The following is a 26,015-nucleotide window of genomic DNA, read 5'->3' on the forward strand; positions in this document are numbered from 1 at the left end:
TCCCCCTTCACCCCCAAGACCACCGGCAAAGATAAAGACACCCTGATACAATAATTGGGGTCACGCTGATCATATGTAGCAAGTCTGGATGTAATCGGCCCAGAAATGTAGGAGCAGACAAACAAACACACACAAACACTGGTCCGTGGATTATAGTCAGGAAGTGTCAGGATGTCCAGGTGTGTGAGATGTGTGTGACAGCTCCACTGTGAGCCTTGGATCCTGTTAAAACAAGCTCAAATGAACTAAGATCCTCGTCCTCTTAATGATGACGTCATAAAAACGAATATGACGTCATTGTGATGTATCAGGTTTGTGCTAAATTGTCTGTGCTAATGCCCGGCTTGATTCTAGCAAACAAAATTCAAACAACTTGCCTAGTTTCAGAGATAATGGTATTGGCGATTTCCATTAGTGGCGATATTATGACGTCAACTTTTTTTCGAGGAAGAATTTCGAAAATCGCAGATGGTTACTGCCTGCGCGTGGGCTGTCTGCATATACCTGGCAAGTTTCACGAAGATCCGATGAAAACTGGGTTGTGAAACAAAAAATGTCAAAAAATAGGAATGACGTCATAAAAATTGATATGACATCATAGTGATGTATCATATGTGCGGTAATTAATCTCTGCTCATGCCCTGTTCGATTCCCACAAACAGAATTCAACAAGTGGTGCCAGGCACAACAAATCCCGCCCATTTAAGGCATAAAGTTATTTTGGGGATCAAATTTAAATTTTATATATCCTTAACCTGAATGTTGATTATAAGGAATAGAATAAGGAATATTTTAGTGTTAGTTTGAAGTCAATTAAACCATTTTTGACGAAGTTATGAGCGAAAAAGATTTTGACCTTTTCGTGACCTGACCTTGACCTTTGACCAAATTGTACCCAAAAGTTAATGGGGTCGTCCGATGTTCATTACCCACCTGTGGATACAATTTGACAGTGTTTGAGCCAGCCGTTTTCCCGTAAAGTTGTATTTTTGTAACCATGTTTTAGTTATAATGGAAAATTTGTAATTTTGACCGATGGCCATTACCCCCAAAACTTCGGACCCTACCGATCTTCACAAATATGCATTTTTCACTATAGGAATGGGTGGGATTATAAGTGAAAATAGAATAAGGTTCATTATAAGCTTAGTTTGAAGTAAATCAGATCATTTTTGACGAAGTTATGAGCGAAAAACGATTTTGATCTTTTCGTAACCTTGACCTTTGATCCAATTGGACCCAAAAGTTAATGGGGTCGTCCAAGGTTCATTGCCCACCTGTGGATTAAATTTTATAGTGTTTGCTAAAGCCGTTTTGCCATAAAGTTGCTAACAGACAGACAGACAAGCCGGGAGGCGGACATGGGTAGTCGACTACCCAATAGAACCTGACGCAATGGGCTTTATTGAAATTAACTGAAATTAACTATTAACTGAAATCGCCTTTTTAAATACTGATAATAAGGGTAGAACAAATCTAAAAAAAAGAAATTGTTGAAATTTTTTTTTTCGACCAGATCGACTACCCAACAAACATATCGACGGAAATACTGATAATAAGGGTAGAACAAATTTCCCAAAAATTGTTTTTTGAAAAAAAACTTTTTTTCGACGAGATCGACTACCCAAAAAAAATTCTCAATTTTTTTTTTTCGACTAGAATCATGACATCGACTACCCAACAGACAGACAGACAAATATATCGACGGAAATACTGATAATAAGGGTAGAAAAAAAATCTCAATTTTTTTTTTCGACTAGATCGACTACCCAACAAACAACGACGGAAATGCTGATAAGGGTAGGAAAAAAAAACTCAATTTTTTTTTCGACAAGATCGACAACCCAACATATCGACGGAAATACTGACAATAAGGATAGGAAAAAAAAATCTCAAAAAATTTGAGATTTTTTTTCGACGAGATTGACAACCCAACAGACATATCGATGGAAATACTGATAAGGGTAGAAAAAAAAAATCTCAATTTTTTTTTTCGACTTGATCGATTACCCAACTGACGGAAATTCTGATAATATGGGTAGACGAGATTGACTACCCAACAGACAAACAAACCGGATGATTACAATATCCCGCTCGCTCCCTCCGGGAGGGGGCGGATAAAAAGCTTGCCTAGTTTCGGAGATAATTTTTTTGGCGATTTCCATTTGCGGAGGTATTTTGACGTCAACTTTTTTTTCTAGGAGGAATTTTCAAATCGGAGATCGTTACTCTCTGCACAGGGTATTTTTACATATATATATATATATATATATATATATATATATATATATATATATATATATATATATATATATATATATATATATATATATATATATATATATATATATATATATGCAAAGTTTCAGTAAGTTTCGATGAAAACTTTGGCTGTGAAACAAAAAGTCCACAAGAAGAAGATGAAGAACAACATGAGTTAGTCTTAGAGATCCTCCACGAGGATCTAAAAAACGGAAAAGGCCTCAAGTTATCAGTGAGATAATTTTGTCGGTAGATTGACCGAATAACAGTCCTTGAAGGCCACCCTGTGGCTGAAGCACCAAAGTTAATTGCCGTCGTTTTTGATAATATTTTGTTTGAGTGTTGGTGGTGACGTTTTGTGTTCTTTTCATCTATGTATTCCTTCCGTTTATCCTGACAATTGTGACGTTTTCAAAAATTCATCACATGTGAATGCAGGCCCCAAAAAGTCCCTCGTGGGAAGACGTGTTTGTTGCACCCTGCTGCAGAGTGTTGCACCCTGACGTGTTGCACCCTGTTGCACCCTGACATGTTGCACCCTGACGTGTTGCACCCTGTTGCACCCTGACGTGTTGCACCCTGTTGCACCCTGCTGCAGCTGGCATGCCGGGCCTGAACAAAACTGAACTTAATCGCAGAGATCATTGTAATCCCTCCAGGGAAATTGCGTTTATCTGTCTTGTCTACTTTTATTTACAGCGTGCATACGAGGATGTTGCATTAGTTGTGGGAGCGTGAAACGTTTATTTTCTCATTTCCAAAGCCTTATTCTTGGCATCTGTTTTAACCCTTTACCTGCCACCCAAAGATCTACAAAGGAGTCGGTGGAACCCCATCTCGTATCTCCTCCCGAATCAGGTGTTGGTATTTTGAGAAAGCAGTGGCTGTACTATTCTGTTGCAAGTTTGCGTTAACCATCTGCATGGCCTGAGAAGTCTCAACAAGTAGTCGGAGTGAGTAGTTTCAATTGGTATAGGCCTATAGAGGGGGGGGGGGTGCTTTAAAATGGTATCGGTAAACAAGGGGTTAAAATGTAGGACTGCTGGATTAACTAATATGGAATTAAATAATAAACAGGTATGGCGGGCCGATTAGCACCTCCATCCGCATCCAGCCTCATCTCCCCTTGTAAGTACGAGACTCGCTGTTGCTTCCTTTTGTGTTCTGTTGAGTGAATTAAAGCCAAACAATGGCCTTTTCGGTTCTCTGACGAGAGAACTCTCTCCTTGGTGTGCTTCTCTTCAGGGAGGATAATTTGCCTGATGTTGGGACACGACAAAGTCCTTCTGGTGATAGCACCCATCCCTCTCGACGTGAAGTGCATTGTGTGGTCTGTCTCGGCCTTGGTAGCGAAGCAATTTGGTCGATTTTCTATCAAATATGAATTTGCACTTGTGTAAAGGCCCAGCTGAGATAGCTTGCTGCCGGTCGCTTTCATTGTTTGTGCTCATCAGATGCACAAGCTGTCTGGCCTCGCCATGGTTGGTAATCAAAGGGTTGCAGGGCTCGGGCTGCCGCTTGGAACTCTTACAAATTGCATCTTCCCTCTGATTGCTATCCGTACTTTGTGAAACCAATTTAAAATTGCTGCGCTGTCCTTCGTACAATGCCCCCTTTATGTGTGAAGATAACTAGTACGATTAAGGTTTCTTCAAGTGAGATTTAAGCAGTCCATCTTTCAGCAGGTACATTTGAAAAAACCCTTGTATGTAGTTTCAACACAGCCTTTATAAAACTGTTCTATTATGAGCTGTCTACTACCAGACCTTGTTCATCCACCTGCTTGACTCCCTTGATACTCCCCCAGGCCTCAACATTTATGTGCAAAATCTCACTAAGATTTCATGGATTTCTTCTCAATTTGAAGGCTGATCGTCCAGCAGCGTAGTCTGATATTTCAGATCGCTGACCAAGGCAAAATCTCGGGTGGCTCCATATCTAGAATTGTTCGGAATACATTATTCTACATGTGTACCAATTTTGGTGCTTTTATGCTAATTTGAACAATTGGTTTGCGATGCTGCAGTACTATGAGCAATTGGATCCTTATAAAGAAAATTCAGGCAGAGAGGACCTTGCAATTGGTTAGCACCTTAATATCCCTCCCCGTTACAGATGAGACAACCAGCTTCACCTCTCCTCCAATGCAGTACTATTGGATTGCAGTGCATTAGTTATTGTCCCCATGCATAAATATATATATTTTTAACAACCTGGGGGGGGGGGGCTTTGTCCATCAGTCTGTCTGTCCATCATGCTCCTCCTCCTAAACGGTTGCACAGAAAAACCTGGTATTTATGATCATCACGTGGCAAGAAATTAAGAGAGCAGTCTCATATTTGGCCCCATCCCTTGGGGCCCTCGGGGTTGGTTAAAAGGTCAAATACTAAAAAATGAAATTACAGTCACATTTCTCAACATTCTCAAACATTTTAAAATGAAACTTTGTGTATGAAATCAACATTTGGTCAAACATTAAATATTTAACGATCTTTTGGATTTTATCCCTGGCTCATGCCCCAAGGAGTGGGGACTAAGGGACACAGGGGTCAAAACAAGATTTATATATATTTTTTAAACTCAAAATGTGATATTGGGTCATTCCTGGTGGTACTTTTTGCATACAGTGGTTGAAGCTAATGCAAGTTTACATTTGCCTTGAGTATAACTTTGGACCAGACAGGCCAGATGTTAGCATACTACCAATGGAGCTATCTTGCTTCCCTGATTGAATGGAGGATTGTAGGACAGAAACAGTGAAGAAGTAAATAGCATGGAATACAATATAAAATTAGACAAGCCGGGAGGCGACGATGGTTCGCGGGCATTATTGAACAATGCCACAATAGGTACAATTGAGTTAGTGGAAGCTTTTGAGGTCAAAATTGACCAAATCAAATCGGATTTTTTATATGTTCAACTGATGGACATTATGCACAGCTTCTAGGAAATGAAATTGCGAGAAAAAAAAGAGAAAAAAGAAATAAATAAAAATAAATAAAAAGTTCAAGTGGGCGTGGCTCCGGCTACAAGGGGTGTGGGACGCCCCTCATACAAAAAGACACAACAAGACCATGATATCTAGCTTGTGTCCAATTTTCATCAAGATCGCATCAAACGTCACGGAGCTATGCTCTGGAGAGTCACAAACAGACAGACACACAGACACACAGACACAACGAAAATAGTGGTCACTGCTGGCACCCGCGAACCAATATGGAATGTTGGAAAGATGAATACAGAATGCATGCTTAACTAGAACAGCACTCGGTAGAGCGCATACCTCCACCAGGCTGAACAGTTTACGTTTTGTCGCCCACCGATGTCCGGATCTGCAGCTGGATCTTAATCAAAATCTAATCGGCTTGTTCTTGTCACCTACCCAACTCATCCACCAAGTTTTGTCATAATCAGATGTCGTGCTATATATCATTTTTGGCACCATCTCTCAATGCTGAAGAATCACTTTTAAAAAATTGTCGTATCTGGATTTGGATCTTCACCAAAATCGAATCAATTCGTCCTTGTCACGCCACAATCCTGTCAAGCAAATTTCGTCCAAATCCATCCATAACGTTTTGAGATGTCCTGCTCACACATAAACAAAGAGACAGACGGGTGAAAACATAACCTCTGTCCACCTTTGGTGGCGGAGGTAACAAGGGGCAGATGAACCCAGTGCAGAAAGAACAAGAACGAGAATTACTTTGCAATACATGTCCCCAACCGATGTGATATATTCAAAGTCCAAAAAGGGCATAACTGTGAAAAATTGATGAAACGTCCTGAAACTCGAACTTGTTCCGTAACTTATCATAATAAAGCCATTTTCATTTCGGTTTATTAAAGAAAGCAATCTTGGTCAGAAGACTGATAGGGACAAGGTTAACTTCAGAACAGCATGAAGAATCGTGTTAATAACAAATGTAAAAGCATCAAGATCACAAGCTAAAAACACAATTCAAACAAAACATTATACATGTAATTGATATTTATACATCCACATCACAAAATTAATCATTTCAGTCAAAAAAAGGAATTGTCGAATTTTTATACCTTCGAGTCCTACACTGAGGTTAGTCAAGATGTTGAGCATTTCTGAGTCGAATATTATGTCTCGACGCAGATTGACGGGTGGAAGGAAGAATGCCGCGGTGACACTCAGAATTTGGAAGACCAAGTCCAAAACGCAAGTGAAGCTCATTCCTACATTCACTGAACAATTTGTATCAAAATGACAAAGTTGTTGCACGAAGGACTGAATAGATAGAGATGCAATAAAGCGAAGTGTAGGTTTCTGGAGTCGTTCAATCCCATCACCATAAGCCCTTTTTATGCCAGAACCCAGGCACACCAAACTCCAGCAAAGGGTGGATGAACACTTTGTATATTTCAACAAGATCAAGAGCACTCGCACCGATTTTTTCAAAGTACAAAGAACGTAGAGCCGTCATGCAGCAGGAGATACCATCTGCTGGACCTGACTATTCCACTTCAGATCTGATTTGATTATAACACCAAGGAGAGTGAACGATTGAACTCTTTGCAGAGGGATGTTATCAATGAAAATGTTTAATTGGGATGGGACATTCTGAAGGAAAGATATTTGCATGATCTTACATTTCTCTGGCTTTGGCGTAAAGATGTAAAGGCAACAACAATCAAGTGCATCAACATGGGCTTGCATCGAGCTTTGTTGAGTTCTGCGCAACACTTCGACCATGCTCAAGTCGTCCACATATTTGTTGTTGTTAAAGCTGCATCATTCACCAAAACAAGGAACAAAATTGGTCCGAGTTTCGTCCCTTGTGGAACTCTGCATGAGACACACAAGGGGTTTGATGTCTGCCCTTAATAGCGAACCACTTGGGAATGACCGGTAAGGAAACTACACACTGTAGGTATAATGGAAGCATCAACCCCAAGCTGAATGAGCTTTTCAATGGCCTTGGAGTGGTTGACGATGCCGAATGCCTCAGTAAAGTCAACAGTGCAGATGTTTGCATAACGACCTCGTCGGTCAAGATTTTCATGTATAACATCTAACATGTGGACTAAATAGTGGTTGATAGAGCTTGCTTTCATGTTTCCATACTGTGCAGGATCAATGTGAGGTTTAAAATCGACCATCAACCAGTCAGCAAGAAAACTTTCAAACACCCGAGCGAAAACAAATGTAATTGAGATGGGCGAAGCTGATCAATTCCAGTAACACGAGGAGTCACAGGAATCGCACACACTTAGGCACACTTCCATTGAGCAGGGAAGTAACCATTCTGCAAGAATTTGTTAAATATCTTTGCAACAGGGCCTGAGATTTCCAGTGCAAACCCTTTAAGAAGACGAGTAGGTACAGCACTGGGATGAGGTACCTTGGATGCATTGAGAGGTCTAATACGAAAATAAACCTCTTGCTGCTGGATTGTTGTTGGAGGCGCAGACGTTGGAAGATAAGCCGTAAGAGTTGCTGGGTCCAGTGGAAGTAACAGAGTAAAGATGCGTGAAAAATGCATGTTCAGGTCCTTGGCAAGTTGACGAGGAGATTGATCAGCAAAAGCAAAATTATTGGACTGCTTCTTCATTCTGATTAATAATCTGATCTGTCTGTGCCATTTTCCAGGCTCTGACCTTTTAAGGTGCTCAACTGTGTTCTGAAAGTAACCTGAGTTAGCTTTTTGATATTACGCTGGACTATGTTCCCTCGTTGATGGTATCAATCGTTTACCAAGTTTCAGTTTAATATGTTAAAGCGTATGGGGGAAAAAGTCTGAAAAACCACATGTGGGACGGACAGATGAACGGACAGAGAGCAAACCTATAGACTCTCTGGTGAAACTGTTGGAGAACTAATAAAGAATGACATTCTGGTTAATATGGAACGAGACTACCTCTCTTTACTCTCTCAGCCCTCTAACCCTCCCGAGCTTCTGCAGGATGTTCTTCCAGTAACCACTTCCTGGTTAAACTTCCAAAATCCTGGCTGTATACAAATCTCCACTCTTTTGTTCCTCTTCTTCCCCATCTGTGGAACTTTCTTCCTGAGGCGGGTCAATTCCACTTTTCCTTCCAGGGCTGCAAGTGAGTGGTGCACCACCATATCATGCCATTTCCCATCCCTATCCACTATCTTTTTATTTATTTATCACCATTGACCATGTTTAGGTCAATCCTCTTATTTACAAGTTCGTGTGTGTCATCCTGTCTGCTCTCTTCTCCTTTTCCTCATCATTCATTCCCTTGCTTATTTTTCTCTCCAAGTATTGTCCCACAATCCCACGATCAGTTCATACCCTCCGTACCCTCACTCTCCCATTAGTCTCGACCTTGACGTATGGTGGGGCTTCAATTACACTTTAATCCTTGGAGCAAAGGAATTATGCTTGAATGTAATGCTTTTCTTGGCATTAAAATGTGATATCTGGAAAGACACTCAGAAGAGCATATACCTTCACCAAGCTGAACAGTTTATGTTTTGCATAAATAAGTCAACCACAATCGAATCTGCTTGTCCTTGTCGCCAACCCAACTCATCCACAAAGTTTTGTGATTACTTGTCCACAACTTTTTGAAACATCATGCCATACTGCATATCGTTTTTAGCCCCGTCTACTGCATATAAAGCTCTTTCTAACCACTGACTGACTGACTGATACTAAATATCGGCACATTCCGAGTGATGCAGAAGGTTGAAATTTTGCATGCCGATGGACATCGAATCTGGTACACCGGAAAAACTCACAGAATCATTGGACAACATCCAAAAATGAAAATATAAATGAATGAAAAAAAAGGAAAGAAAATAAATACATGATATATCAAATGCAGGTGAGCCACCCAAGACAATGGGAAGCGCGGTTCGTATTGCTTACACGTTACGCAAAGTGTAAGTTAAACCCAGCCTATACATATTGTTGTGGATCTCGCCACTCCGGCGTGCGGGCGACCGCCTTGAGCTAATTGCGGCCGCGCGCGCCCACCAAACGTGCCAATCCAGTCGCAGCTTTCGGATAAAACGCCGAAATCCAGCTAGGGGTGTGTTTTTAACCACACCACAACCTTGTCAATGCTCTGTCCACGCGCTACAGGGTCGATCGCCGAATTGCCGATTTACCTAATTATTTGCGCGGACAGACTACCGAGAGGTTGTACCTCAACGGGACCTGCTCGGAAAGGAGCCGCTTTAAGCAGCTCTTTCCATCTGCGATTGCCAAGCCGTTTATTATCGCCAAGCCCCGTTGGACCCGATTATCTTATTGGTGTTAAAAACCAGCTATTTATTCCGAACGCAATTATGGCAGTTCAATGGAGGAAGGGATGCAACGAGCAGGTGAATATTCAAACAATGGGGGTATTTATTTTACACGCATGCGGTCAATGAAGAAATGGGGGGCGGGGGGAGGTGGGGGACAGGACACTGTCCGTCTTGGGACCACTATCTGTTGGATGCGTGTGGTTCCGAGAACCACAAATATATATATATATATATATATATATATATATATATATATATATATATATATATATATATATATATATATACATATATATATGTATATGTATATATGTGTATATGTATATATATGTATATATATATATATATATATATATATATATATATATATATATATATATATATATATATACACATTCAGCGCAGCATATATATATATATACACACATATATACGAGCTGAAGTACCCGGTAATACCCGGGAAATTTGCCCTATTTTCCTTGTGCTAGTTAGACTGAGGCATTAGTTGTATGGAGAAAATTAGGAAGGCTTCTTTTATTCCTCAGATTTATGGAAGGAAGGCTTTATGCTGCCATAATCCTCAGAGAGGTCATAGTTGAAGGCGGCCTTGAGCCACTCAATGTTTCTAGCAGCAGTGGAAACTGTCCTTGATGTCCTGCCAAAACCCGGACCTAGAAAGCTGGAACATGAGTTTTGTGCTACTCTCGCCCATCGGTGTGACGCTCTATTTGCAGTTAGGTGATGCTCTCTCTCTGCAGCCGACTCTGCTTGCCTGGCTCTTTCATGAGCAGATCTATCAGCAGCAAGACGATTCTCTCTCTCTCTCTCTCTCTCTCTCTCTCTCTCTCTCTCTCTCTCTCTCTCTCTCTCTCTCTCTCTCTCTCTCTCTCTCTCTCTGTGCAGCTGACTCCGCTTGTCTGGCTCTTTCATGAGCAGATCTATCAGCAGTTAGCTGTTGCTGTGTGCGTGCAGTTCAATAATTCAAATAACAGGAGAAGAACGTGTATGTTTAAAAAGTCAACGAATACGAACATTTTGTATTTCAAAAAACCCTAGCGTTTTTAACCATGAAGCCTTTTGTTACGACTAATACGCCGGCGCACTATTCGAAAGCCATATTTTTTTAATGGAAATTTTATTTTAATCGATTTTTTTTCATTTTTATGGAAGGCCACTTTACGCATCCTGGAGCTGAATGTTAGGTCTATATGCGTGTAAAGTTTCATCAAGATCGGTTCACTGGTCTAGGAGCTTATTGGTTACAAACAAACAGACAGACAGACAAACAGACAGAAGGACTGCCATATATATATATATATATATATATATATATATATATATATATATATATATATATAGATATATATATATATATATATATATATATATATATATATATATATATATATATATATATATATATATATATATATATATATATATATATATATATATATATATATATATATATATATATATATATATATATATATATATATATATATATTAGGAAGTGGTGAGGGATATAGTTAGGAAGGAACTTGGTGTGACATCTGGACAGAGGAAGGAAGATAAGCAGACTTGGTGGTGGAACGAGGAAATACAGGAAAATATAAGGAAGAAGGGGTTGGCGAAAAAGAAGTGGGATAGTCAGAGAGATGAAGAAAGTAGGCAGGAGTACAAGGAGTGGCGGCGAAAGGCAAAGAGAGAGGTGGCAAAGGCTAAGAAAACGGCATATGACGAGCTGTATGAGAAGTTGGATAAAAAGGAAGGGGAAAAGGATTTATACTGATTGGCAAGACAGAGGGACCGAGCTGGGAAGGATGTGCTGCAGGTTAGAGTGATAAAGGACGGAAATGGGAATGTGCTGACGAGCGAGGAGAGTGTGTTGAGAAGGTGGATGGAGTACTTTGAGGAGCTGATGAATGAAGAAAATGAGAGAGAGAAGGTTGGAAGAGGTGGAGATAGTGAATCAGGAAGTGGGGTGGATCGGTAAGGATGAAGTGAGGACTGCTATGAAGAGGATGAAAAGTGGAAAGGCGGTTGGCCAAGATGACATACCAGTGGAGGCATGGAAGTGCTTAGGAGAGATGGCAGTGGGGTTGTTAACCAGATTGTTTAATAAAATCTTGGAAAGAGAGGATGCCGGAGGAGTGGAGATTAATTGTATTGGTTCTGATTTTCAAGAACAAGGGTGATGTGCAAATCTGTGGAAATTACAGAGTGATAAAGTTGTTAAGCCACACCATGAAGTTGTGGGAAAGAGTAGTGGAAGCAAGGTTGAGAAGAGAGGTGATGATTTGTGAGCAGCAATATGGGTTTATGCCAGGAAAGAGCACCACTGATGCGATGTTTGCTTTGAGAATGTTGATGGAGAAGCATAGGGAAGGCCAGAAGGAGTTACATTGTCTGTTTGTGGATTTAGAGAAAGCTGATGATAGGGTGCCAAGAGAGGAGTTGTGGCATTGTATGAGGAAGTCGGGAGTGGTGAAGAAGTCTGTGAGGATGGTGCAGGATATCTATGAGGACAGTGTGACAGCGGTGAGGTGTGCGGGAGGAATGACGGACCGGTTTAAGGTTAAAGTGGGATTGCACCAAGGATCAACTCTGAGCCCTTTCCTGTTTGCAATGGTGATGGACAGGTTGACGGACGAGATCAGACTGGAGTCTCCATGGACTATGATGTTCGCGGATGACATGATCTGAAGGGAGAGTAGGAAGCAGGTTGAGGCGAGCCTCAAGAGGTGGAGGTACGCACTGGAGAGAAGGGGAATGACTGTCAGTAGGAGTAAGACGGAGTACATGTGCGTAAATGAGAGGGAGGGTGGTGGTATAGTGCGGTTGCAAGGAGTTGAGGTGAGGAAGGTGGATGGGTTTAAATACTTGGGATCAACTGTCCAAAGTACCGGAGAGTCTGGGAGAGAAGTGAAAAAGAGAGTGCAGGCAGGATTGAGTAGGTGGAGAAGAGTTGCAGGAGTGATTTGTGACAGAAGGGAAGCTGCAAGAGTTAAGGGGAAAGTACAGTATATAAGACGGTAGTGAGACCAGCAATGTTGTATGGTTTGGAGGTGGTGGCGCTCACAAAAAGACAGGAAGCGGAGCTGGAGGTGGCAGAGTTAAAGATGCTGCTATTCTCGTTGGGAGTGACGAGGATGGACAGGATATGGAATGAGTATTGTTGTGGTTGACGAAATTCACAAACCACCATTCAGGTCCCTTAGGTGAGACATCTCGGTAAGTATATGTGTAGTTAGGCCCAAACCCGTTGTTTCGAGGGAATAAATGTCATTCAGTCGGGCTGCGACTCTTCAGGATAGCCGTTTTTCTTTTACTATCTTTATATTGGACCAGCCGCCATTACTACCACCACCAACCACGTCTCAACAGCCATCACAACACCAACCACCAACCACAACGCCGCTTCACAACAACAACCACCAACCGCAACGCCGCTTCACAACAACAACCACCAACCACAACGCCGCTTCACAACAACAACCACCAACCACAACGCCGCCTCACAACAACAACCACCAACCACAACGCCGCTTCACAACAACAGCCACGACCTTTACCGTCACAACTCGCCACCATCGCATCCACACCATCTCGCGCCACTCGTGGGCACCGATACTGGACTCGTGCAGGGTGCGCACCGAGCAGCATATTCAAAAACATCACGGACTTTCCGCAGAAAACGGATCAAAAACGACTCACGCCCACTTTTGTTCCGTCCAATCGGTGAGCGAGGGGCGATTTGGCCCCGCCTCCAGGGCGTTGGAGGGCGGTCGCTATATGCAAATTCATGGATCAAAAAGCATTCACGCCCACTTTTCCTCGGGCCAATGGGGAGCCAGTGAGAGAGGTGAAGGGTCGGAGGCAGAGGCTCAAGGGTGAAAGAGCGAAGCCACGGGGCTTATATAAACGGCTGCGTTCGTCAGTAAAGACAGTTGTGCGGAGTTCAAGAGAGTCGTCGGTGGAGCTGGAAAGAAGTGGGAGAAGTCAAGAGTGAAGAGTTGGGACGAGCCAAGAGAGGAGACGGAGAGGGCGAGTAGACGGAGCTGTGGAGAGGTGGCGGCGGCGAAGGCGGACGAGGGGGTGCTCGCGTCGGTGCCGGGAGCTGCAGAGGGAGAGGCCAGCAACGCAACCGAGGTCGAGGAGGAGACGCTCGCCACGGGACCCGAGACAGGGTGATATCCTCCTTCCCCCGAGCATCAGCAACCCCTCCTGTTTCCCCCCGCGCTGAGATAGGGCGACAAAGGGGGGCCCCTTTCCCACCCCCTACCAGACACTGTCCGCGAGGCCCGCGGAGTTGAGGCGCCACCGCCGCTCTGCGTCACATCATCAGACGGGTAGGCCCGACACGGTCTCGGCCCCAGGCCCGTCTACCCCCCTTATCCTGGAGGGTGGTTCTCTTTTCTTTTGCTTTGGGAATATGTGTTGTCGGCGCCGTCTGTGAAGTAAAATTGTATAAGTGTTGCCGTGTGCTCGGTAGTCGGATAGATCTGCATTGTTGCATTTGCTTTTTGTGTAATATTGCATTGTCTTCTTCTTTTACATGTGCTTTTGGTGGAATTGTATATTTGTGCTTTCCGTTCATCGTGAAATAAATGTGCTTCATGTTGAACTGTTTTCCCGCTTCGCTTCGTCTTTTCTTTCATTGAATCTCCATCTTGCTTCACGTAAAGGGTTGGTCGTGGGCTAAAACGCCCGATAATTAATCGAACCGTCGAGGCCGACGAATAACACCGCTCGGTTATCCCGATAGTACGGAACGGGTCGCTTAAAGTGGCCCGTGTCCGAAGTCGACCTGCGGTGAGGTGCGATCGCCCGGTCTACCCTCCGTGTGGGTACTTAGGTAGGTCGAATTTGGCGAGCAATCCTATCCCACGCGGGGGCCGATTGGCATGATCGTGGTGAGACCGAAAGGTCCGCCCGTGACTGGTTCCCGGCGTTAGTCCGAGAGGGTCACGACTGGATTGTCCGTCCGGTGGGCGACGTGCCGCGATTCGAGTTTCGTGGCCGTCCGCACGCCGGCGGGCGCGAATCCGCAACACTGGTGTCAGGTCGTGCGATATAAACCCATCGCCCTCCTCGCGGCACTGGTATCGGAGAACGGGAAAACGGGCTCTCCTGTCTCCAATTAAATTCACGGGAATCGGTCCCGGGGTGAGAGGAGCGACCCCCGATATCCTCCAAATTACGAGCGAGCTAAATTAACCCTTTAAGAGAAGCAAGATGGCGTCTCAAGGCGAGCGGGAGCCGGGGGTATTAGAAATGGATGTAGAATGTGTAGAATCCATGGCTCAGGATGAAATCCCCGTGCAGGAAATGTTGATTGTACAGGAAAACGAACTCGCCCAACTGAACCCAGAGCCCGAAATGGGTGCGGCAGCGGCCGCGGTGTATGACACCTCCCCTCCCCCTCTCCACCAAAACCCCCCGACCCTTGCCGAAACGGCTCACCCAAGTGCACCCGACATGGCCCAGCTATGCGCCATGCTGGCGGCAATGACAAATGAAATGAAAAACGAAATGAAAGGCATGAACAAACAAATAAACGAAAAGATGGATGCGAATACACAGCAAATGAACAAGCAAATAAACGGAATGGAAGCAAACATGAAGGAGGAAATGAAAGAGCTGCGGGGTGAGACGCAGAACATGGGCCGATGCCTGCAGGCGGGCATGAAGGCCGTGACCAGGGAGATAAAAATGGCGACTCCACGTGTGGGAGCGAACGAGCTGGGAGGGGGTGCAACAGCTGACAGGCCCGCGGTGGAGGCGGGTGAAAAAATAATTCGGGGGGCGTGTTGGGCGAGGGTCGTGACGGTGACCGAAAGGGAAAAATTAAATGGGGAGACCAAAACGTGTGAGACGAGACACGAGGTGACGACAAAGGAAATAAAAATAGTGGAGACAAGGGAGGTAAAGGGTGAAGAGTTGGCAGAGACACGGGAGATGGGAACGATAGAGGGAAGACTGCACGATGAAGACGGGGTAAGTGACGCACACACACACACACGGAGGTAGTGGAGGATAATGAGGGTGAGCTGGTGGACTGGGTGGAGGCCCGGTGCGAGCAGCTGGATGGCCTCCTCCAGGAACGAGGGGAGGGAGTATGCCCCCTTGAGGCGAGTCACGACCAGGTGAGTTCGGTCGTGCTTTGCGAGGTTGAGGGGAGGAGTGCTGTGAACGGGTGCACGGAAAGCTTGGGGGGTATAGAGGCCCCGGAGACCCTTGTGGCGACACAAATCCCCAGTGTGGTTGTCCCTGTGTGTGTGGTGCAAGGTGTGAGTGCGTACCCGTGTGTGGAAGCGACCCCGTGTGTGAGTGGTGTGGTGGCGATGGTGCCGGAGTACGTGCTTCCCAGCACGCCGTGTGTGGATGAGGCACCGTGTGTGGAAGAGGCCGTGTGTGTGGATGAAACGGCCAGTGTGGATGAGGCACCGTGGGTGAATGCCCCCGCGTGTGTGAGTGAGGCACGGTGTATGAGTGAGGGGCGAGTGAATGGAGCACCACGTGTGAGTGGTATGGTTTATGCAAGGGAGAGCGTGTGTGTGAGAGAGCGGTAAGTGAGGGAGATGTCGGTTGGCATGCGGGAGCACGCAGCCGCGTCTCCCGGTGTGAGTTTAATGGTGAGGTGTGTTAGTGTCGTAACACGCGAGAGTGCGTGGGTCGAATGGCGACGACGGCGACATGTGAGGAAAGAAAGCCGAGTAGCGGCTGTAGTTGTTTCGGGGACCGTGCCGGGTTCACCCAGCAGTGAGCACGAGGTCCGTGCTGTGCAACGCACGAGGCCCCCACGTGCTCGCTTGCGAGAGTGAAGTCCCGGTCCGGAAACGCCAGCGGTGGATTTGCCGATCCCGCGGACGGACAAAGTTTAGGCAGGTAAACGGATTTGGACCGGACGGGTTCTCCACGCGATCGTGTGTGTTAAGCTCCAACGGGCAAAGCACATGTGTTCGCGTGGGGAACCCCTCGAGACGTGGGGCTTGTGTTTTTTTTATGCGCACGGTGACGTCATGGCTGCACCTGGGGTTGGAATCCGGCAGGAGGGGTATCCCTGCCGGATGGTACCGTCCAAGAAGGGACGAGGTACACGTGCAGCTGCATGACATCACGGGCAGGTGTAAAGTGCGCGAGCTGTGAGTTGCCGCGCTGGTGATGCGCATGAAAAAAAAAAAACAGTAAGCCTCACTTTCAGGTGCACATGATTCCTGGGTAAGGGGTGGAAGACCCCCTTGATCCGGGGCACAGGATGGAAACTAGTTAGGGGGAAGGGTTAGCATAGTTAGACCGACTTCATGGGGCAGGGGTAAGTCCTCATGGGGCCCGTGGAATGAATTAGGTAGAGGGATTTAGTGAGCTTTAGGTTGGGAAATAAAATGATAGATTTGGGGACAGTGACAGACTTGTGGATGTGTAGCGGGGACGTAGCTTAGCTACGTAGTTAAAAGGAACGTGCTGTAGTTTAAGGGACGACGTGGGAGCACGAGTTAGTTAGGGGAGGTAGTTAGAAGGATGGCAGAGTTCAGCGGTGAGTGTGTTGAAGAGTTGGTGAGTGAAGTGGAAGCATGTGCTTGGAGAGTGAGTGAGGCCAGCGGGTCTGTGTGTATGGAGCGAATGGGGAATGCATGGTGCGATGAGTGATTGGGGGGAGGAGTGACTCCCGCCCAAGGGACCCCGGGGTCAGAGTAAAGTGAGTTAGCTGGGTTAGTCAAATTGAAAAATGGAGGTCGTTTTGTTGTTGGTGGGAGTGTAAGCTCGAAACCAGTTTGGAGGGGTGCAGGAGCCCTGTTGACGGGCTGGGAGCGTGGCTGCGAAAAGTGAGTATCGCTGAGTGGGTACCCCGGGCACCAGGCTAGTCGGCCGTAGTAGGCCAAGGGCCCATGGGGGGCCGGGATAGCGTAGTGGGCACGGGTGCGCCTGCTTGGTGCGGGGGCCCGGGGCGCCATTAGCCGCGTGGGCAGTGTTGTGGGCACGGGTGACCCTCGGAAAGGGGCCTGGGAAGCCAGCCTGCCACGTGTGCGTTTCAGGGGAGGTGCCATGGGGGGCACTCCCCGGTGTTAGGGAGCTGGTAGGCTCGGAAGCAGTGTAGTGCCCGGGGGTGCCATCGTCGGAGAATCGGCAGAGGGTCGTGCCTGCCAAAGGGAGCCACGTGTCCCAGCCATGAGACCGTGTGAGGGCACGGAGAGAAAATTGGGGGGCGAGGCCCGAAATTGTGAGGACACCAACACAGGCGACGGGAATCTGGGTTGTTAGAACCAATAGTTTAAGCGAGAGGCGCTTGTTCAAAGCCCCGGGGTAGTTTAACAGTTAAATGGATAGGGTAGATTAGGAAGTGTACCCCTCCGCACCATCCATCCCCTCGCTCTCGTTGTGGGCCGCTGGACCCACTTTGGTTATAGATCGCCGAACTCTGGGGAGGCCATTCTGAGGCTTCGTTGGGCCTCGGCACAGGACGCTAGCTCTCCCTTGTTCCCCTCCGGGAAGGGAACGTAGGGGTTGGGAGTAGGCAAGGTGACAGGATAGGTTAGCCGAACAAGGACAGTACAGGGGGTTAGGGGACGATTTATAGTGGGGAAGTAAAAATAAAAAAAATAAGTTGGGGCTAAATTGGGGTTTGACAAATTAAGGGAGTGGGTATAGACAGTGACAGGCAAAAGCGATAGGTTGGGAGGGAGACCGTAGGGTAGGTCCGAGCCCGCCTTCCGAGTGGCCAGCACCACCGCACTCCCTCCACCAACCCCCACTGAACGGCAAAGACTGGCCAGCTTCATCTGCTGGCTGCGTTGCTGTTCCAGCAATCCAGCAATTCCAGCACGACGGACAATCCAGTCGTGACTTTCTGCAATGGCGTCAGAAACCAGTCACGGATGGGTTTTCAATCCCACCACAACCTTGTCCGTACCCTACCCGCACTACAGGGTCCGATCGGCAAATCTTCGATTTACCTAATTATTCGCGCAGGGAGGTTACCGAGAGGTTGTTCCTCAACGGGACCGCTTGGAAACAAGCCGCTTAAGCAGCCCGCTTCCTTTTGGGATAACCGAGCGGGGTGATATCGCGCAGTCCCGTTGGACCCGATCACTTTCTCGGCTTTTTAAAAGCCAACTAATATTCCGCAATACAAGATGGCATTTCAATGGGGGCATGGACGCGATGAACAGGTTTACATTTAAACCAGCACATTTATTTACTCTACGTATGCAGGAACAATCATGCAGTCATTCAAAAACACCAACATGCACGTACACAGAACAAGCAATGGATGCGGCACGGCACGTGGGCAAGACGAAGCGCTACAACCGTCTATAAGTAATTATTAATGTACAGTCACTTACACAGTTTTACTTACGGGACTCGGCACCACAACATTCATTCGAAAGAAAAGCAAGAAAAAGACCCCATCAAAGGCAATGGGGTCAGACTGGACCTCTTGGGTCTTTATGGCGTGGGACTTGGCAGACCGAACGAGTCCCACGAGAACGTTGCAGGTTACCTGCACCCTCGTGGTGTCTTGCTTGGGCGACCCGCGACGTCCCATCCCCACAGCAGCTAGCGTAGCCGCGGTCGAGCTCGGGCCTTCCGTGTGGCAGGCGAACTCTCTCCGGCTCTCTCCACACGAACGCGCTTGGGCGACCCGCGATGCTCCTTCCCCACGGCAGCTAGCGTAGCCGCGGTCGAGCTCGGGCCTTGCCAAGCGCGGGGTGATTCGGTCTCAGTCGGCAACTCGTTTGAGAGCAACGAACGGGTCTTTGCTCTCTTAGAGTTGATGCTCTGTAAGAACCCGTCCGTCCCTCAGTGATGCCCGAACTGCGCCGAAGCCCGATCACCTCGGACCGCCTGCCGCTGGCGGGCGAGCTCTCTCCGGCTCTCTCCACACGAACGCGCGGTTCCGCACGACACAGCAGGCAAGGCCGCACCTCCAGCTCGCGTCTCCTTCGCGACGCTCGGACTCTCCACCGACTGCAAGCTCCAAGCTCCCCACTCCGCCACGAGCCCAGACTTCCACACAGCTCCTTGGCTTCTGGCTTCCTCCCGACTCCCCGACCTCTCCAGACTGACTCAGGCCGACCGATCAACTCGACTCGACCCAACTCGAACGCGAGCTTGGCGCTCTGCTCGTCCTTTTATAGGGCTGGTGAGACGCGGTTTGGCCTCCGATCCTCGACCTCTGACCTCTGACCTCTGCGCGGAAAGCCGACGTGCGCGAGATCACCAAGCTTGATCCGATGAGCAAACGTCCCGCGTCGGCCTGTGGCGTCACCGCTCGATGAGGACTCGCCGTGGATTGCGCAAAGATGGCGTCGTTTCGGAGACGAAGGTGAGGCGATGTTTGTGGTGTGGAGATGTTGATGGTTGCTGGCGAAGTGGTGAGGATGGCGTGGTTTGGTGAGAGGCAGGTGTGGTTGTAGTAGTGGAAGGCGGTTGGTCTGAAGCGGTTGTTGAGAGCGATGTTGGTGGTGGTGGTGGTTGTTGTAAAGCGGTTGTTGAGAAAGTTGTTGGTGGTGGACGTAGTTGGTCCAAAATAACGAGAGTAAAGAATAACAGCTAACAGCCAATCTCGGCCGAGGAGAGACGGTCCCTCCCCCGCACGACGTACACCCGAAGCGTGGCGACCTGGCCTTGGTACCGCACAGACACGTCTGCCATCCCGACTGGCGTTATCTTCTCCCGGGTGTACGTGAACAGCGTGAGGTTTGACCTGATAAGCTTCAAGCCGTTGAGTCTACGCGCGGTCTGCTCACCGATGAGCGACACCGCTGCTCCCGTATCGACCTGGAACGTGATCGGCGTTTTGTTCACTTCGACTTCCACCGTCATCGGGCGCGCCGCCGCCGGGCCAATTGAAAACAGGTCCATCAACGGCCGCTGGTTCCGCCCCGAGTCGCCTCGCACATCGCCGTCCATGACCTTAACAGCGGCCGGCGCCCCACGGCACACACGCACCAAATGACCCACCTTGTGACAATTTAAACACACGTTCCCTTTATACGGGCACGCACGGTGCAGGTGTCGACCTCCACATCCCAAGCATATCCGCGGGGTCACCCCGCTGCACGCGCGGTCGCGTGGCGACGTCCGACCCGCATTGAAGGCCGTGCGTGCGTCCCGGGGTGCTCGCGACCCCGCGTGGCTGGTGATGGCTCGAACATCCCCGCGAGTCTGCTCGACCGCCGTAGCCGTGCTGACCGCCGAGTCGAATGTAATGGCTTCACCCTTCAGCCGTAAAACCGCTGAAACCATCTTCGCATCTCGTAAACCAGCAATAAAACGATCTCTGAGTCGAGCTGGCCGCTCCCCCGCCGTGAACTTGCAGGCCACGGAAGAACGCTTAATCCGCGCCACGAAATCAGCGACGCGCTCCTCTGCTCCTTTCGAGAGGCGATCGAACTGGTATCGAGCGAGCTGCAATGACTTCTCCGGCGCCATGTGTGCCTTCATCTTCTGCACAATGTCCCGAAACGACAGCTCGTCATCCCGGGGCCTGTTCGGTGCCACCAAATCACTCAGTAGTCGATAATGCTCCGCCAAAAGCTAAGCGAGCAAGATCGACTTTTGTTTGCTCTCGTCGACCACATCGTTCGCGTGGAAATAGCATCCCAATTGCTCCGAAAACAATTCGAAGTCGTCTCCGACGAAAACGGGCACTAGTCCGTATTCAACCATCCTCGTCAGCCAACTAGAGTGTACGAGGTGCAGTGGGACGCAAGAAGCACGCGTGCCAGCATCAACTCCGCTTTATTGCGCGACCAGAAGTACACTCCTGCCACCCCTAGCGGGTGAGGCATGATATACGTGTGGTGAATTGAAGGTCGTGACGCGCGATCACATGTCGCGCGGCTCGTGCACGGGATAGATAAAGCCAAGATTCCGCGTGGTCGTGGGGATTGTCCCTGGGGCATTGTCATTTACGGCGGCGGTCCACTTGGTGCTCGTTGAATGGTGAGAATTGAGAGTATACCGGACTCCGTGCTTATGCCAATTTATTTTGCGGTGATCTACTGCACATGTATACATTGCTACATATGTACTCCTAGCTGCACCTGTATCCCCCTGATGTGCCTGTAGAAGCGGCTTCAATCAAGTGGAATAAAGCCTACACTCCGAAGGTTTTTCTCTCGCTTTCATTACAATTTATTCCACTTGATTCCCTCGGCTTTCTCAACCAACGATGGACAAGATCTACAAACCGGAGAGGTTCGATGCAGACCCAAACCAAACAAAAACCCAACCATGTGACACAGCACACTGCACAGCGTTTATTAATATTCGCAAGATAGAAATCAAACCCGATCGTGTTTAGACACCGCACAGCGTTTAATATTCGCAACATAGAAATCAAACCCGATTGTGGTGAATTGAAGGTCATGACGCGCGGTCACATGTCGCGCGGCTCGTGCATGGGATAGATAAAGCCAAGTCTCCGCATGGTCGGGGTGATTGTCCCTGGGGCATTGTCATTTATGGCGGCGGTCCACTTGTGTCTCGCCCAGTGTATTCAGGCTCTTCTCGGAGTGTGACACCTACGATGCAGCGATCGACGTGCTGCAGGCGCTCTACGTGAAGCGCAAGAACGAGGTGTACATACGACATCTTCTCAACACACGCAAGCAAGCAGCCGGGGAGACAATCGATCAGTTCCTGCAAGCTCTGAGGCAGTTGGGAAAAGACTGCAGTTTCCGGGCCGTAACTGCCGAGGAACACCGGGATGAAGCGACCCGAGAGGCGTTCATCCAAGGGCTCAGGTCAGCCCCCATACAGCAACGCTTACTGGAGAAAGCGCAACCCACTCTTGAAAAGGTAGCCGACCAGGCTCGAGCAATGGATACGGCGCAGCAGAAATCCGAGTCATATGGGACACTGATGCTGCTAATGAACGCCGCTACGGTGGAAACTCAAGGAACCCCTCAGGGCACCCCTGACACAGAGGATGGAGAAAACCCGAGGAATCGGATACCCAGACCTCGTCAAACTCCTCAGCAACTACTTCGGTTGGTAAATGCTTCTTTTGTGGGTATAAAAGACACCTCCGCAACAAATGCCCCGCCAGAGATGCCACATGCATGAATTGTGACAAGAAAGGGCATTATGCCAGGGTATGCAAATCTACTCTAAGGAGAAATAAACCCACTTCTGCGGCTCTCTACTCACAAAAGAAAGTAAAAGCAGCTTCACCGGGGAATCTATCCAAAGTTATCATCAACGTACGAATTAACGGGCATATGGCTGAGGCTCTGATTGATACCGGTAGCTCTGAGAGTTTTGTCAACAGCTCACTAGCGAAGGGCAGGAAATGGAAGATCCACCCGACAGACAATACGGTATGCATGGCCGCCACATCACTACAGTCCCGCGTACGAGGGTACTGCAATGTTGAATTGGACGTAAAAGGGTACACGCATCGGGATGTAAGGGTACTGGTGCTTCGTGATTTATGCGCAGACGTAATTCTGGGTCATAATGTCCTCAAGCAGCACACGAGCGTCGAAATACCCTTTGGAGGAAGCAAACCTCGTCTAATTTTAAATGCTCTGACCACCGCAGAGGTAACGTCCCCCCAGCTGTTCGCTAACTTGTCGCCGGTCTGCAAACCGATAGCGATCAAATCGCGGTGATATACCACTGCTGACATGAATTTCATCACTTCAGATACCAAGCGATTACTAGAAGAAGGAATTATAGAACCGAGCGATTCGCCATGGCGCGCGCAGGTTTTGGTGACCAGCAGTCAGAACCATAAGAAACGAATGGTTTTCGATTACTCTCAAACGGTCAATCGCTTCACCCAACTCGATGCCTACCCTTTGCCGCGCATAGACGAGATGGTCGAACGCGTGGCCAATTATAAAATATTCAGCACCATCGATTTGCGAAGCGCCTATCATCAAATTCCCATCCGAGAGGAAGACAAACCTTACACCGCATTCCAGGCAGGTAGACGCCTCTACCATTTCAGGAGGATTCCGTTCGGTGTCACGAATGGAGTAGCGTGCTTCCAACGAGTTATGGACGACATCATCTCAGATGAAAACCTCAAAGACACTTTTGTTTACGTGGACAATGTCACAGTGTGCGGTAGGGATCAGGGGGAACATGATATGAATCTGGACAGATTCTTGAGCATTGCTAGAAAATATAATCTGACCCTCAACTACGAGAAATGCGTATTCTCGGCAAGGTCAATTGACCTTCTCGGCTACACAATAGCCGACGGCACGATTAAGCCTGATCCTGAACGATTGCGCCCACTTCGTGAGCTACCCCCACCTCAGGACCTGCAGACAATGCGCCGGGTGATCGGCATGTTAGCTTACTATGCGAGATGGATTTCCCAATACTCCGAGAAAATACATCCCCTAGTGCATTGCAAAAACTTCCCACCAGATGCCGCTGTTGTAAAAGCTTTCCACAGCCTCAAAGATGATATCAGTAATTCCGTGGTATTATCGATCGATAGCTCGGTGCCCTTCGTGGTGGAAACAGATGCTTCTGATCACGCGATAGCTGCTACGCTTAATCAGTCTGGGCGACCCGTCGCGTTCTTCTCGAGAACTCTCTCTGGAAGCGAGCAGAGACACTCGGCAATAGAGAAGGAAGCGTACGCCATTGTCGAAGCCCTACGTAAATGGAGACACTATTTACTGGGAAACCATTTCACGCTCGTCACGGACCAACGATCCGTGGCATTCATGTTTGATGGGAAAAATAAGGGGAAAATTAAGAATGAAAAAATTATGAGATGGCGGATAGACCTAGCCTGCTATAGTTACGACATAGTTTACCGGCCCGGGAGGGAAAACCCTGCTGCAGACACCTTCTCTCGGGTCTACAGTTCGGCGACAATCAGTCGGGCTTTGCAAGACCTCCGTGTGTCTCTGTGCCACCCGGGGGTAACCAGAATGGCACATTTCATGCGCAGACAAAACCTTCCCTATTCTATCGAAGATATTAAACAAATGAATGCTTCATGCCCTGTTTGTGCTGAACTAAAACCCAGATTCTATGGCGCGGCTTCTGGCAGATTGATCAAGGCCACTTCTCCCTTCGAGAGACTAAACATTGACTTCAAAGGGCCCCTGCCGACCGAGACAGACAACAGATACATATTCACTGTTGTTGATGAATATTCAAGGTTCCCTTTCGCATTTCCGTGCTCGGATATGACCTCGGGCACTGTCGTGAAATGTCTGTCTGACCTCTTCGCTATGTTTGGGAAACCTTCGTACATACATTCAGACAGAGGGCCGTGTTTCATGTCGGCCGGGCTAAAACAATTCCTATTAGAGCATGGCATAGCAACTAGTCGAACAACGGGTTACAACCCACAGGGTAATGGGCAGGTGGAACGATATAATGGAGCTATTTGGAAAGCCGTAACTCTGGCGTTGAAATCGAGAGGACTGGGCCCCGAGCGGTGGGAGGTTACCCTTCTCCACGCTCTGAATTCCATACGCTCTTTGCTCTGCACGTCCACCAATGCAACTCCTCACGAATGAATGTTTACTCTCCAGCGACGTTATGTTGACGGCCAATCGGTGCCCAACTGGCTAACCCATCCCGGAACAGTGTTCATGAAACGCCTGGTACGACAAAGCAAGTATGAACCCATGGTGGAGGGGGTCGAACTCATCGATACTAATCCAGAGTATGCTCATGTCAGACTCCCGGATGGCAGGGAGACCACTGTGTCGGTTCGCCATTTGGCTCCCTCAGGTACTCCTCCCGCAGGTACACCACTATCTGGCACTCCTCCCTCTGACATCCCCTCCCCAGTTGTTCCCCCCCCCCAGGAACCCCACCCGAGAATGGTGGCGACGGAGCTGCCGCGTTCCACCCGAGAGCGATCGGGGAGTCATCCCCGGCACGAGTCGAGGCTCACCAAGAGGATCGGAAGCCTCCCTCAAGTGAAACCGCCATTTACTCCCGGAGAGGTCGACGGATAATACCCCCTCGCCGACTCAATCTGTAAAGGGGATTAATTATCGGCATCCTCGATGCTCATGCTCCTATATGCTCGTTACATAATATATCGATGCTCATTACCATGCTCCTACAACTCAAAATAATCCTCACTGCTTGGCATGTATGCTTCTGTAGTTTAGATAGTTCGCATTGCTTGAAATGTATACTCCTATAGCGCTGAAGTAATCATGGTGCGTTAGTTGGGCCTCTAGTTACATTTTAAAGACGGGGAAAATGTGGTGAATTGAAGGTCGTGACGTGTGATCACATGTTGCACGGCTCGAGCACGGAATAGATAAAGCTAAGGTTCCGCTCGGTCGGGGGGATTGTCCCAGGGGCATTGTCGTTTACGGCGGCGGTTCACTTGGTGCTCATTGAATGGTGAGAATTGAGAGTATATCGGACTCCGTGCTTATACTGATTTATTTTGCGGTGATTAGTTGCACGTGTATACCTTACTGCTTATGTACTGCTTGCTGCACCTGTATCCCCTGATGTGCCCGTAGAAGCGGCTTCAATCAAATGGAAT

At 47.9% G+C, this 26,015-nt stretch overlaps 1 long non-coding RNA gene across 1 annotated transcript; it reads left to right on the forward strand.

The window, feature by feature from the left end:
• Positions 1 to 3,334: 3,334 nt before the first annotated feature.
• On the forward strand, positions 3,335 to 26,015 carry LOC147015193 (uncharacterized). Its single transcript, XR_015050235.1, has 3 exons — positions 3,335 to 3,390; positions 8,169 to 8,340; positions 25,298 to 26,015. It is a non-coding gene; the product is annotated as an uncharacterized LOC147015193 (long non-coding RNA).

This window comes from Eptatretus burgeri, chromosome 12 (genome assembly GCF_056783735.1).
Source record: "Eptatretus burgeri isolate ZD-2024b chromosome 12, Ebu_testis_v1, whole genome shotgun sequence".
In the NCBI taxonomy this organism is placed as follows: Eukaryota; Metazoa; Chordata; class Myxini; order Myxiniformes; family Myxinidae; genus Eptatretus; species Eptatretus burgeri.